Genomic DNA, 14,715 nt, shown 5'->3' with positions numbered 1-14,715 from the left:
ACTTCATTAAGATAAAAAGCTTCTGCATAGCCAAAGAAACAGTCAAAAAAACTAAGAGTCAGCCCACAGAATGGGAGAATATATTTGAAAATGATACTACAGATAAAAGACTGGTATCCAAGATCTACAAAGAACTTCTCAAACTCAATACACGAGAAACAAATAAACAAAACATAAAATGGGCAGAAGATATGAACACTTTTCCAATGAAGACATACAAATGGCTAACAGACACATGAAAAAATGTTCAAAATCATTAGCCATCAGGGAAATTCAAATCAAAACCACACTAAGATACCACCTTACGCCGGTTAGAATGGCAAAAATTGACAAGGCAAGAAACAACAATTGCTGGAGAGGATGTGGAGAAAGGGGATCCCTCCTACATTGTTGGTGGGAATGCAAGTTGGTACAGCCACTCTGGAAAACAGTGTGGAGGTCCCTTAAAAAGTTAAAAATTGAGCTACCCTATGATCCAGCCATTGCACTACTATTTACCCCAGAGATACAGACGTAGTGAAGAGAAGGGCCATACGCACCCCAATGTTCATAGCAGCATTGTCCACAATAGCTAAATCGTGGAAGGAGCCGAGATCCCCTTCAACAGATGACTGGATTAAGAAGATGTGGTCCATATATACAATGGAATATTACTCAGCTATCAAAAAGAACAATTTCTCAACATTTGCTGCAACATGGACAGCACTGGAGGAGATAATGCTAAGTGAAATAAGCCAAGCAGAGAAAGACAATTATCATATGGTTTCTCTCATCTATGGAACATAAGAACTAGGAAGATTGGTAGGAAAAGAAAGGGATAAAGGGGGGGTAATCAAAAGGGGGAATGAAGCATGAGAGACTATGGAGTCTGAGAAACAAACTGAGGGCTTCAGAGGGGAGGGGGGCAGGGGAATGGGATAGGCTGGTGATGGGTGGTGGGGAGGGCATGTATTGCATGGTGCATTGAGTGTTATACGCAACTAATGAATCATGGAACTTTACATCAAAAACCAGGGATGTACTCTACGGTGACTAACATAATAAAAAAAATTTAAAAAAAGAAGGAAATAATAAAGATGACAGGAGAAATAAAAGAAATAGGAGAAAAAAAAAAGAAAAAGGAGAAAGATCAGTGAAACCAAGAGCTAGTTCTTTAGAAAAATTGATAAACCTTTAGCCAGACCCATCAAGAAAAAGAGGACTTGAATAAAACCAGAAATGAAAGAGAAGTTACAACTGACACCATAGAAATACAAAGGATTATAAGAGATTACTATGAAAAAGTATATACACCAAAAATTGGACTACCAAGAAGAAACAGATGAATTCCTAGAAACATACAATTTTCCAAAACTGAATCAGAAATAGCAAATCTGAACAGATCAACTACTAGTAATGAAATTGAATTAGAAATAAAAAAACAACAGCAAGTCCAAGACCAGATTTCTTCACATGTGAATTCTACCAAACATTTGGAGAAGAGCTAATACCTATTCTTCTCAAACTAGTCCAAAAAATAAAAGAGGAAGGAAAGCTTCCAAATTTATTCTAAGAGGCCAGCATTACCCTGATACCAAAACAAAACAAAGACACTACAAAACAAACAAAAAAACCTACTTGGTGAACATAAGTGCAAAAAAATAAAAATGTTAGCAAACCACATTCAACAATATATTAAAGGATCATTCACCATGAACAAATGGGATTTATTCCAGGGATGCAAGGATGGTTCAATATCTGCAAGTCAGTCAACATGATAATCACGTTAACAAAATGAAGGATAAAAATCATATCTCAGATGCAGAAAAAGCAGCTGACAAAATTCAACATCTGTTTATGATAAAAACTCTCTACAAAGTGTGTTTGAAGGGAACATAATAAAGCCACATATGACAAGCCCACAGTTAACATCATACTCAATGGTGAAAAATGAAGTTTTTCCTCTAAGATCAGGGACAAGACAAGGATGGATATCCACTCTTACCACTTTTATTCAGTATAGTACTAGATGTTCTAGCCACAGCAATCAGACAAGAAGAAGAAATAAACAGCATCCAAATTGGTAAGGAAGACGTAAAACTATCAGTATATGCAGATGACATGATACTATATATAGAAAACCCTAAATACTCTATCAAAAAACTATTAGAATAAGTGAATTCAGTAAACTTGCATACCAAATTAATATACTGAAATATTTTGCTGTTTCCACCTGAAACTAATGTAACCCTGTGTGTCAACTATACTCAAAACAAAACAAACACAATTCTTTGAGAAAAAAGAAAATACCTAGGAATAAATTGAACCAAAAAGATGAAAGACTTGTACACCGAAAACTACAAAACACTGAAATTAAAGATGACACAAACAAATGGAAAGATATACCATGCTCGTGGGTTGGAATAATATTATTAAAATGTCCATATTATCCTAAAGCGATCTACAGACTCTATGCAATCCCTATCAAAATACCAGTAGTACTTTTCCTAGAAGTAAAACAAATGAATTGCTAGAACAAATTAATATGAAACCACAAAAGACCCCAAATAGCCAAAGCAATCTTGAGAAAGGACAAAGTTGGAGGTATCACAATCCCAGATTTTAAGATATACTACAAAGCTATTATAATCAAAACAGCATGGCACTGTTACAAGAATAGACACATAAATAATGGAACAGAATAAAGAGCCCAGAAATAAACCCACGCTTATATAGCATGATGTAGAGAAACGGAATCACTATGTTGTCCACCTGAAACTAATGTAACCCTGTGTGTCAACTATACTCAAAAACAAACCAAACACAATTCTTTGAGAACAAGATCAGCTAGCTGTGGTCCCTCTGAAGCCAAGGATCAGGTTCTACACTGGAAATCTAGGCTGTCATCTTCAAGACCATCATGATCAGGGAAAGTGGGTGAATCCAGGACAAGTAAAATACCACAAAGCTCTCCTACTTTTTTTAAGTTGCTATTTTCTTGATTCAGCATTTACTGGGTTGTTGTAAATCCTTAGCTATTTTCTAGAGTTCCAATGAGTTGGTTCTGACAGTTAAAAAAAACAAACCCATACTTACATGGTCAACCTACAACAAAGGATGCAAGAATATATAATGGGGAAAAGACCGTCTCTTTAATAAATGGTGTTGGGAAAACTGGACTGCTACATACAACAGAATGAAACTGGACTACTTTCTTATATCATATACAAACATAAAATGAATTAAAGACCTAAATGTGAGACATGAAATCAGAAAACTCCTAAAAGAAAACACAGGCAGTAATCTCTTGCACATCAGCCTTAGCAACATTTTTCTAGATATGACTCTTCAGGCAAGGGAGAGAGAAGCAAAAATAAACTATCAGGACTATACCCAAATAAAAAGCTTTTACATAGGGAAGGAACCATGAAGAAAATGAAAGAGCAGCATACTGAATAAAAGAAGATATTTGCAAATGATATATCTGATAAGGGGTTAATTTCCAAAATATATAAAGAGCTAATATAACTCAACACAAAAAATAAAAGAAAAAAAAAAGACTGATACAATTGAAAAATGGGCAGATGACCTGAATAGGCATTTTTTATAAGAAGACATATATGGCTAACAGACACATGAAAAGACACTCATTATCACTAATCATTAGGGAATACAAACCAAAACCACAAAGAAATATGACTTTACACCTGTCAGAATGGTGAGTATCAAAAAGACAAAAAATAAATCTTGGTAAGGATGTGGAGAAAAGGGAACCCTTGTGCACTGTTGGTGGGAATATAAGGTGGTACAACCACTGTGGGAAACAGTATGGAGATTCCTCAAAAAATAATAAATAGAAATACCATATCATCCAGTAATTCCACTACTGGGTATTTACCCAAAGAAAATGAAAATGCCAATTCAAAAAGATATATGCCCCCCCCCATGTTTACTGAAGCGTTATCCACAATACTTAAGTTAGAGAAGCAATCTAAGTGTCCATCAATGGACGGATGGATAAAGAAGATGTGGGGTGTGTTTGTATGTGTATGGAATATTAATCAGATATAAAAAAAATAAGATCTTGCCATTTGCAACAACATGGATGGATCTAGAGGGTATTATGCTAAGTGAAATAAGATAAACACCATATGATTTTAGTTATATCTGAAATCTAAAAATCAAAACAAATGAATAAACAAAAACAGAATCATAAATACAGAGAAAAAACTGGTGCTTGCTAGAGGGGAGGGGTTTGGGGTGATGGGTGAAATTGATGAAGGGATCAAGAGGTTCAAATTTCTAATTATAAGTACTGCATAGGGAATACAGTCAATAATATTGTGATAAATTGTAGGGTGAGAGATGGTAACTGCACTCAGTAAAACTAATAAATTAATATAATGTGCAACTAATATAACATTGTATATCAACTATCCTTCAATAAAAAAAGAGAAAGAAAATAAGAGAAACAAGAGGAAGGAGAGGCATGGGAGCTTGAAGGGAAAAGGAGAAATTAAAGATAAATCTGAGACTTGTTAGGGGTGCCTAGGTGGCTCGGTCGGTTGAGTGACTCTTAATTTCTACTCAGGTTGTGGTCTCTGGTCATGAGATTGAGCCCCATGTCAGGCTCTGCTCTAAGCGTGGAGTCTGTTTGAGATTTTCTCTCTCCCTGTGCCCCTCCCCATCCCTCTCTAGAGGGTATTATGCTAAGTGAAATAAGATAAACACCATATGATTTCAGTTATATATTAAATCTAAAAAAACAAATGAACAAACAAAAACAAATAGAATCATAAATACAGAGAAAAAACTGGTTCCTGCCTGAGGGGAAGGGGTTGGGGTGATGGTTGGGAAATTGATGAAGGGGACCAAGAGGTTCAAATTTCCAACAATAAAGTCATAATAAATAAGTCAAAATAAATACAATCTTACAAAGTAAGTCAAAATAAAATCTTTTAAAAATATGAGACTTATTAAGCTAATGAATGATGCTATGTAGCCCACTTACATACATCAAAAGCGTGTGGAATGAGACAAAAAGTATTTTCAATAAATTTTTAAAAACAATTACATTGTATTGTTTTACCAGACTTAATAAATGGCTTAAAGGTGGTAAGGGGAACAGTAAATTTCCATTAATAAGTTCAACAAATATTCAATAGCTTATATAAGTGCTAAGTTTGAGGGACAAAAAAAAAGCCTGCCACATTTAATTTTGAATGGAAATAGTTGAATTATTTTAAATGCCTGGGCCTTGGGGTCCCCATTCACAAAGGAAGAGATTGGGCCAGATTTATTTATTTATTCTAACATAAATTCTAAAATTTCTCACAGTAACCATAGAGTAAAAACCTACAGTAGATCCACAAAAGATAAAGGGGACCAACGCATACCACTATGAAAAAGTCATCAATTTACAAAGGAAGGTAGCAAGAGAGAAGAAAGGAAGAACTTCAAACCAGCCAGAAAACAGTAAGATGGCATTAGTAAATTCTTACCTGTCAATAATTACTCTAAATGTAAATGGACTGAATTCTCAAAAGACATACAGTGGCTAGATGGATGAAAAAACAAGCACACAAGCAAACAAACAAAAACAAGACCCAACTACATGCTACTTACAAGAGACCCACTTCAGCTTTAAGGACATACATAGGCTCAGAGTGAAGGGATGGAAAAAGTAACACAAGTGAAAACCAAAAGAGCAGGAGTAGTAGTAGTTATACTTATATCAGTCAAAATAGATTTTAGGCCCAAAATATTAACAAGAATCAAAGAAGGTCACTGTACAAGGACAAAGAGGTCAATTCACCAAGAAAATCTAACAATCATAATTATATATGCACCCAACATCAGAGCACCTAAATATATTGAAAAGATAGTAATAGATCTGAAGGGAGAAATAGAACACAGTATAATAATGGTAGGGGACTTCAATATTCCACTTTTAACAATTGATCATTCAGACAGAAAATCAAGAAAATTTGGACTTGATCTAGACTTTAGATTAAATGGGCCAACATATACAGAGCATTCTTTCCAACAACAAAATATACATTCTTCTCAAATGCATACAAAACATTCTCCAAGATAGATCATATGACAGATCACAAAAGAAGTCTTAGTAAGCTTAAAAAGACTGACATCGCACCAAGTATCTTTTCCAATCACAATGGTTTGAAACTAGAGATCAGTAACAGGTAGGAAGCTGGAAAAATTTTAAAACATGTGGAAATTAACATACTCCTGAACAATGGGTTAAAGACATCAAGAGGGAAATTAAAAACAACAACAACAACAACAACAACAACTTTGAATCGGAGAACAATGGGAACACAACATACCAAAATCTATGGAATGCAGCAAAAATGGTTTTAAGAGAAGGTTACAGCAATAAATATCTACATTAAGAAAAAGGAAGGAGTGTCTGGGTGGCTCTGTCAGTTAAGCATTAGACTCTTGATTTTGGCTTAGATCATTATTTCAGGGTCCTGAGATCAAGCCCTGCTTTGGGCTCCATGCTAGGCATGTGGAGCCTGCTTGAGATTCTCTCCCTCCCTCTCCATGTGCTCCTCTCCCCATGCACTCTCCCTCTCTCTCACTCTCATTCTCTCTATAATAAATAAATCAATCTTGGGGCGCCTGGGTGGCTCAGTCAGTTAAGTGCCTGCCTTTAGCTCAAGTCATGATCTCAGGGTCCTGGGATTGAGCCCTGTGTTGGGCTCCCTGTTCAGCAGGGAGCCTGCTTCTCCCTCTGCCTCTCCACTCAGCTTGTGCTCTCTCTCAAGTAAATAAATAAAATCTTAAAAAAAAAATAAAAAAAAAAAAATAAATCTTAAGAAAAAAGATAAAGGAAGGATCTCAACCTAATTTTATACCTCAGAAACTAGAAAAAGAAGAAACTAAGCCCAAAGTTAGCAGAAGGAAGGAAATAACAAAGATTAGAGTAGAAATAAATGCAATACAGACCAGGAAAACTATAGAAAAGATCAATGAAATTGAAAGCTGGTTTTTTGAAAGATAAAATCGACAAACCTCTAGCTAGACTAAGGAAAAAAGAAGACTCAAATAACTATGTAAATGACAGAGGAGACATTACAACTGATACCACAAAAGTACAAAGGATCATATGAGACTATTATGAACAATTATACAACAAATTGGATAACCTAGAAGAAATTCATAAATTCTTAGAAACATACAACCTACCAAGAATGAATCATGAAGAAATAGAAAATTTGAACAGACCAGTAACAAGGAAGGAGATTGAAACAGTAGTCAAAAACCTCCCAATAAGAAAAGCCCAAGACCAGATGGTTTCACTGGTGAATTCTGCCAAACATTTAAAGAAAAATTATTGCCAATACTTCTCAAATTCTTCCAAAAAATGGAAGAGAAGGGAACACTCCCAAACTCACTTTTTGAGGCTAGGATTACCCTCTACCCAAAGCCAAAAAAGGACACTATAGGGGACGTAAACTATAGACCAATATCTATGGTGAATATCAATATAAAAATTCCCCCCCAAAATATTAGCAAACCAAATTTAATAGCACATTAAAATGATCATACACCATGATCAAGCAGGATGTATCCCTGGAATGCAAGGATGGTTTAATGTATGTACACCAATAAATGTGATACATCAAAATAATAGACTGAAAGATAAAAATAATAGGATCATCTCAATAGATAGAGGAAAAGAATATGACAAAATACAACATCATTCATGATAAGAACTGTCAACAAATTGGGAATAGAAGGAACATACCTCAACATAATAAAGGTCATATATGATAAGCCCGCAGGTATCATTACACTCAATGTTGAAAGGTTTAAGATTGAAAGCTTTTCTTCTAAGATCAGGAACAGGTCAAGGGTGTCCACTTTCACCTGTCTTATTCAACATAGTGCTGGCCACAGCAGTCAGGCAGGAAAAAGGAATAAAAGGCATCTAAATTGAAAGGAAATAAAATTATCTTTCTTTGCAGATGATATGATCTTACAGATAGAAAATTCTAATGATCCTACCAAAAAAAGTTAGAATCAATAGATTAAGTTACAGGATACAAAATCAATAAACATAAATCAGTTGTTTCATACACTAACAATGAAATATCTGAAAAAGAAATAAAACAATGCCATTCATAATGGCATGAAAAACAATACTTAGGAATAAAGGAGGTGAAAGATCTGTACATTGTACACTAAAACCACAAAACTGTGATGAGAAAAATTGAAGAAGACACAAATAAATGGAAAGAGATTCTATGTTCATGGATCAGGAGAGTTAATATTGTTAAAATGTCCATAGTACCCAAGCCATCTATAGATTCAATGCAATTCCTACCAAAATTTCAATGACATTTTCCCCAGACATAGAAAAAACAATCCTAAAATTTGAGTGGAACCACAAAAGACCCAGAATAGCCAAAGCAATCTTGACAAAGAAGAATAAATTGGAGGCATCACATTTCCTGTTTTACACTATATTAAAAAGCTATTGTAATTAACACAGTATGGTACTGGCATAAAGAACACACACACAGACCAATGGAATATAATCAAGAGCCCATAAGTAAGCCTTTGCATATATAGTCTACTACTGTTTGACAGGGAGCCAAGAATACTCAGTGAGGGCAAGGACAGTCTGTTTAATAAATGATGTTGGGAAAACTGGATGACCACATGCAGAATGAAATTGGACTCCTATCTTACACCACTCATGAGAATTAATTATATATAGCTTAAAGACTTAATCCTAAAACCTGAAACTGTAAGACCCCCAGAAGAAAACATAGGAAAAAAGCTCCTTGACGTTGGCCTTATTTTTTGGATATGACACCAAAAGTCTGACAACAAAAGCAAAAATTAGTAAGTGATTATATGAAATTAAAAAGCTTCTGCACAGCAAAGGAAACCATCAACAAAATAGAAAGGAAACCTACAGAATCAGAGAAAATATTTGCAAATCATTTGTCTGAGAAGGGATTAATATCCAAAATACAGAAAGAACTCATACAACTCAGGCACAAAAACTTCAAACAATCTGATTAAAAAATGGGCAGAGGAATTGAATAGACACTTTCAAATAAGACATACAAAAGGCCAACAGATACATAAAAACATACCTGACATCACTAAATATCAGGGAAATGCAAATAAAAACCACAAGGAGATAACATCTCAGATCTGTTAGAATGGCTATCATCAAAAAGACAAGAGATAAGTGTTGGTGAGAATGTGGAGAAAAGGGAAACATTGTGCACTGTTGGTGGGAATGTAAATTAGTATAGTCATTATGGAAAACAATATGGTGGTTCCTCAAAGAATTAAAAATAGACCTATGACACAAATCAGCAATCCCACTTCAGGGTATATATCCAAAGAAAATAAAAACAGGAAGAGATATCTGAGCTCCCATGTTCATTCTGGCATTACTTATAATAGCCAAGATATGGAAACAACATAAGTATCTGTCAATGGACAAATGGATAAAGAAGATGTGGTATGTAGATGCAATGGATTATTCAGCCATGAAAAAGAAGAAAATCCAGCCACTTCAACAACATGGAAGGACCTCGACAGTATTATGCTAAGTGAAATAAATCAGATAAAGACAAATGCTACATGGTATCACTTATATGTCTAATCTAAAAAGCCAAACTTGGGGCACCTGGGAAGCTTAGTCAGTTGAGCATCTGACTCTTGATTTCTGCTCAGGTCATGATCTCAGGGTCATGGGATTGAGCCCCACAACGGGCTCCATGTTGGGTGTGGAGCTTGCTGGGCCTTCTCTCTCTCCCTCTGACCCTTCCCATTCATGCACGTGCTCTAAATATAAATTAATTAATGATTAAAAAAAAAGCCAAACCCATAGAAACAGAGAAGAATTGTGGTTACCAAGGACTGGGGGGCAGGGGAAATGGGGAGATGTTGCTCAAAGGATACAAAGTTCCAGTTATAATGAACAGCATGGTGATTACAGTTAATAATACTGTATTATATACCTGAAAGTTGCTAAGCGTATAGGTCTTGAATATTTAAACTACAAATAAGAAATAATTATGTGGCATGATGGAGGCATTAGTTAAAGCTATGGTGGTAATTATTTTACAAATAAATCAATATGCTGTACACCTTAAACTTATACGTCAATCATATCTCAATAAAACTGGAAATAGGTAAATAAGAGAAAAAAACAGTCAAATCATAATTAACCAGATTATGGGGGTAAAGGTGGAATATAGAGAGGGCATATGACTGAATACCAAAATAGATTTGAGGTGAAACTCAATGAATAGAATATTTTATTTTAGAATCAAGCATAGGAGAAAAAGTAAAGTAAAATCAAAGCTAACCTGCATAATTTTATCATTTCCTCTTGAAAAGAAATGTAAGTGTTGGCTGTCTCCAGTTTTCTTTGGCTCTTAAAATGGAACCAAGCAGATTTGAAGCCAGTTGTTAAGTCTCTAAAGTATCCGAGAAGATGATGACCGTGTTGCCTTCGATAACCTTAGCTTTGTGGGTACACAAGGTTGCTTGAGTTAGGAGTCTTCTGGTTTGTGAATATCTCCATTTTTAAGTAATGCCTTTGAGGAGCAGTGGTAGGAGCCATCGGTGGGCTCTGCATAGAGCCTTATCTGCGGAATCAGCATCTCACAACACAGAGGAGGAGCTTGTGCTAAGGCAGAACAGGAAGAGAATGGGTGCTCGCGTCTTCAGAAAAGGTGAAAATTCTCTTGTGGATCAGATCAAGGGAACTTTCCAGTTAGAAGTGGCATAGAAGCTACCACCATGCCTTTCTCTAATCAAAACTCTTTTGGTGAAAAAGGATTAGTTAACCTCATAGAGCAGAGCCCTGTGAAGAGTGTGGAAATGTTGGTCTCTAACCATGACTCTCTGTGTTAGGTTGCTAACTCAGCCTGGCTCAAATGCAGGTGGGGCTGCTTGCTCACCCTGCATCAGGTGTGGGTTTGGGTTTCTGGAATGCTCTTTACCTGTGCAGTGAGAAACCAGCATATGCAACAGGACAGGTGCTGGAGGTGGTGTCTACCCGATTGTGGGCAGCCTCTCCCACCGATGAACTAATCTAGGCTTTGGTGCTTTGTGTCCTTCCAAAAGTAATGGAGTGTGTACCTCCCGAGTTATGCGTAGCATGGAGAAAATTAGTTCAGATGTCAGCTTTTTTTTTTTTCTTCCAAGGGTGGCTGGATGGTTGGCAGGCCACACAATCACATGGTCTTCAGATCTTTTAAAAGCTGATTTTGCTGGGCCTAATCCCAGGCGAGTTAGATACACTCTGGTAATTACTGATTCAGCTCCCATTGGTGTTGAACTGAGAAATTTAAATAAGAATTACACACACACACACACACCCTCAGATGACGACAAACATGAAATCAGATTGGTCTGTCACGGTCACCTCTTCTCTAGGATTAGGAGAGAAAGCAAGCCCAAGAGCAGATTCGGAAATAACCCCTTCCCCATGGTGTTGTAAAAGGCCAGAGCTATTGAGGGTGAAGGTGAACAGTAAGTGCCAACTAGGTGCTGGCTCACGGTCCCAGCAGGACCAGACTACCCCTGCCACAGGCTTCTGGTTTTTAAAAACGGGTCTCCTGACCTTTCGTGCCTGGGCATTCTCAGGAGCTCAGATGTTCGTGCAGCAGGCTCAAGGGCTGTCAAGTTCAAATCCCTGGCAGATTGTTTGGAGTTTCTGAATTTCTGAGGTAATGGGGAGGCGGGGCTTCACTCAATGAGACAGTAAAATCATTTGAACCCTGCCAGACGGCCGAGCAGTGGCCCCTTCCGTTTGCCCCTGTGCGGGGTGATGAGAGTAGGGGACCCCAAGCTTGATGACATTTACTATGCTGGTTGAGAGCAGGCCCGATTCGGAGCAGCCCCCTCCCTAGGGTATGCTTCAGTTTTAGTTGTTTAAAAATACACTGTGAGATGGAAATTTCAGGACACTAAGTGACCCAGAATCAGCTCAAAGGTTATTCTGTTCCTTCCCAGAACTCAGGCATTCCCACATCGGTCTCAACTGCCATCTCAGACAGTTACTTCCTTTTATGTGTCTGAGCACGTTTGGACCCCCCAAAATGTTTGGGGGAACAGAATTAGAGGAATTTGCCCTGCTCTGTGAGGGAAGGAATTTAGCAAGCATAGATCTGAGAAAGCTGCACAGAGGTTTTGATGCAACTTGCTTGAGAAAATTATTAAGTCACACTTTCATTTTCCCTTCAAGAGAATGGGTCCGTGTTCCCGTAAAATCTTGCTTCCCACGTTAGCGTGAATTTGTGCTTAACGTGCTGGAGGTGTACTCTGTTTATGACTCAGTACAAACAAGGAATTGGAAGGTGAGGAGGGTGATGTGGGGGAAATATTTCTGCAGTGGTTCAAAATGTCTTGTTGGACTTCAGCATAGAAAGAATCTGTGTCAGTAACCCGCCGCCATTTCTCAATGAAGATTTACTGTGGGCCTACTTTATATGTTCATCCGAGTAAATTCCCATAATAACTCTGTAAACTACTATGGTTATTCCCATTTTTCAGATAAAGAAACAGAGACAGAGTGAGTCATGTATCCAGATTGTAAAGTTAAGCTGTCTGTCTGCGGTCTGGGCCTTAAGCATCAAGCAGTATTGGCCTCTGCTGCTATTGTCCAGTGTGCCAGGCTCTGTTTACCTAAGAATTTTGGAGTCGCTCATTTCCACAAATGCTCAGGATGCAGTCAGCACCCTCTACTCAGAGTGGGGCCCCTGGACCAGCAGCACAGCAGCCTCCGGAAGCCTGTCAGAAATGCAGAATGTCAGTGCACCTTCCTCTCCCTGCGCCCGGGGCTACTCTACCCCAAGACCCCTACACATTCCCATGCACGTGGAGTTTGAGAAGCACGGTTCTCTGCCACCAGAGGGCAGTATGTCCTTCATACTCTCCCTCCCTGCCCTTCCCTCCCCTCCCCTCCATCTAATCTGGTCAAGTAATTTTAAGTTCTTTAAGAATAACAATTACAGAAAAATCACAATGTCTCAAAATATCTTACCAAGAAGTACTCAAAGCTGTATAACTGGAAACATGATGAGGATTTCCGAGCCTCTCTGAATTGCTTTTGAGACCTTCAAGAAAAATCCGAACATCTAAAAGACGACGAGTTTCAAAACGCACAGTAACACACACTTTATACACACGTGGGCCCAACGGAGACCCGGAGGTCCGGGGGATCTCAGACGCCGTTCTTGGTGGGGTGTGCACTGGGCCCCGTTCCCTGAGCAGACGCCGCACAACAGGGAGCCGCCCTGTGGGAGAAGCCTTGTTGATGGAGAGGAAAAGTGAGAACCAAGCTGTCAACAACCCCATTCCTGCCAAACCTCATTTGCCTGCCTGCCAGCCAGGATTCTGAAAATGCATTTGGGAATCTTGACTTTTGGCTCTTACTGAATGTGAAATTCTACTGTGTATATAGAGAGAACCTTGATAAGCTGACCCAGCTGAGGGATAACTATATCATAGTCTTACACGATTCAGAATCGATTTCTGGAAGAGGTAATAATGAGGCCATTGAAAGAACTGAAAGCGACTGCCTCTCTCCCCCACATGTAGGTCCGCATTCTGAAATTCCCAGTCAGGTAGTCCCAGTACAGCAAACAGTTCCAGGAATGGAGTGACAACATTCACTCTGGGCTGGGGTCGGGGAGGGCTCCGGAGGACCACGCGCTTTGCCAACAGGCTGTAGACCCCGGCGTGCTCGCGGCTCGCATCTCTTTCTGGTCCTTCACACGGACACGGTCAGAATATGATTTAAGAACACGGAGGGTCACTAAACGCTGCCTGCCACTTGTGCCTCCATTTTACTACTCTGGCCCCAGAGCTCCGGAAGTTAAATGGTCAAGGTGAGCCTGTCTTAGCAGGATGGCATTACGTTGCACCATCATTGGCAGTCTGGGTCTTTGTTCCCCAGAAGACAGATCTCCGTTTGAATCCTGGTGTCAGCACTAGGATTACTTAAAGCGCTTTTTTTTTTAAATTTCAGGTTTTATATTTCTAATGTTCGCTTTTGTCACTTAGAGCCTATACAACACGTGCAGTTTAAAGAGTACCTGCCTGCCCGACCATCCCGGGGTGTGTTCTCAGCTGCGAGCTGGGCCAGGGGCCCCCTCGCCCTGGAGGCTGTGCGCGCCAGGGCCCGGCCTGCGGCAGGGGGCGCAGACGGCGAGATGCTCCCTTCAAACTGAAATGGGCCTTTTCTGCCGAGTCAGGTTTCTGCCGGCCTGCCTAGCTTCAGAGTCGTAAATGGCTAATGTACTTACTATAATGGCCTCAGAGACTTTGGAAATAAACAAGGTTTTCGGGGGGGGGGGCTATATGCCTTTGTTTCTGCACCCCTTCAGTCCCTTCTATGAATCCCTTTATTTTTACTTTTTTAAGTTTTTAATTAGTTTTCACACATGTATACATCCATGAACCCATCACCCCATTAAAATAGTCAATGTATGCATCTGCTCTCCTTGTGCCTTTTTCCAATCCTTGTATTCCGAAGCCATCAATCTACTTTCTGTCACATGGATTACTTTTTTTTTTTTTTTTTTTTTAAAGGCAGCTGAACCTAGAGCACAAGTCCATTTTTCTACCTGGAACCACAGGCATTCCTAGTTTGTAATGAGTTTGCTTTACCTTCCAGTGACCTCTCTGGAGACAGAACAACAAAAAAATCCTCGTGAGGCTGCTGGGAGC

Source organism: Ursus maritimus, unplaced genomic scaffold (assembly GCF_017311325.1).
Source record: "Ursus maritimus isolate PB19 unplaced genomic scaffold, ASM1731132v1 scaffold_8, whole genome shotgun sequence".
NCBI lineage: Eukaryota > Metazoa > Chordata > Mammalia > Carnivora > Ursidae > Ursus > Ursus maritimus.
This window is presented reverse-complemented; position numbering follows the sequence as displayed.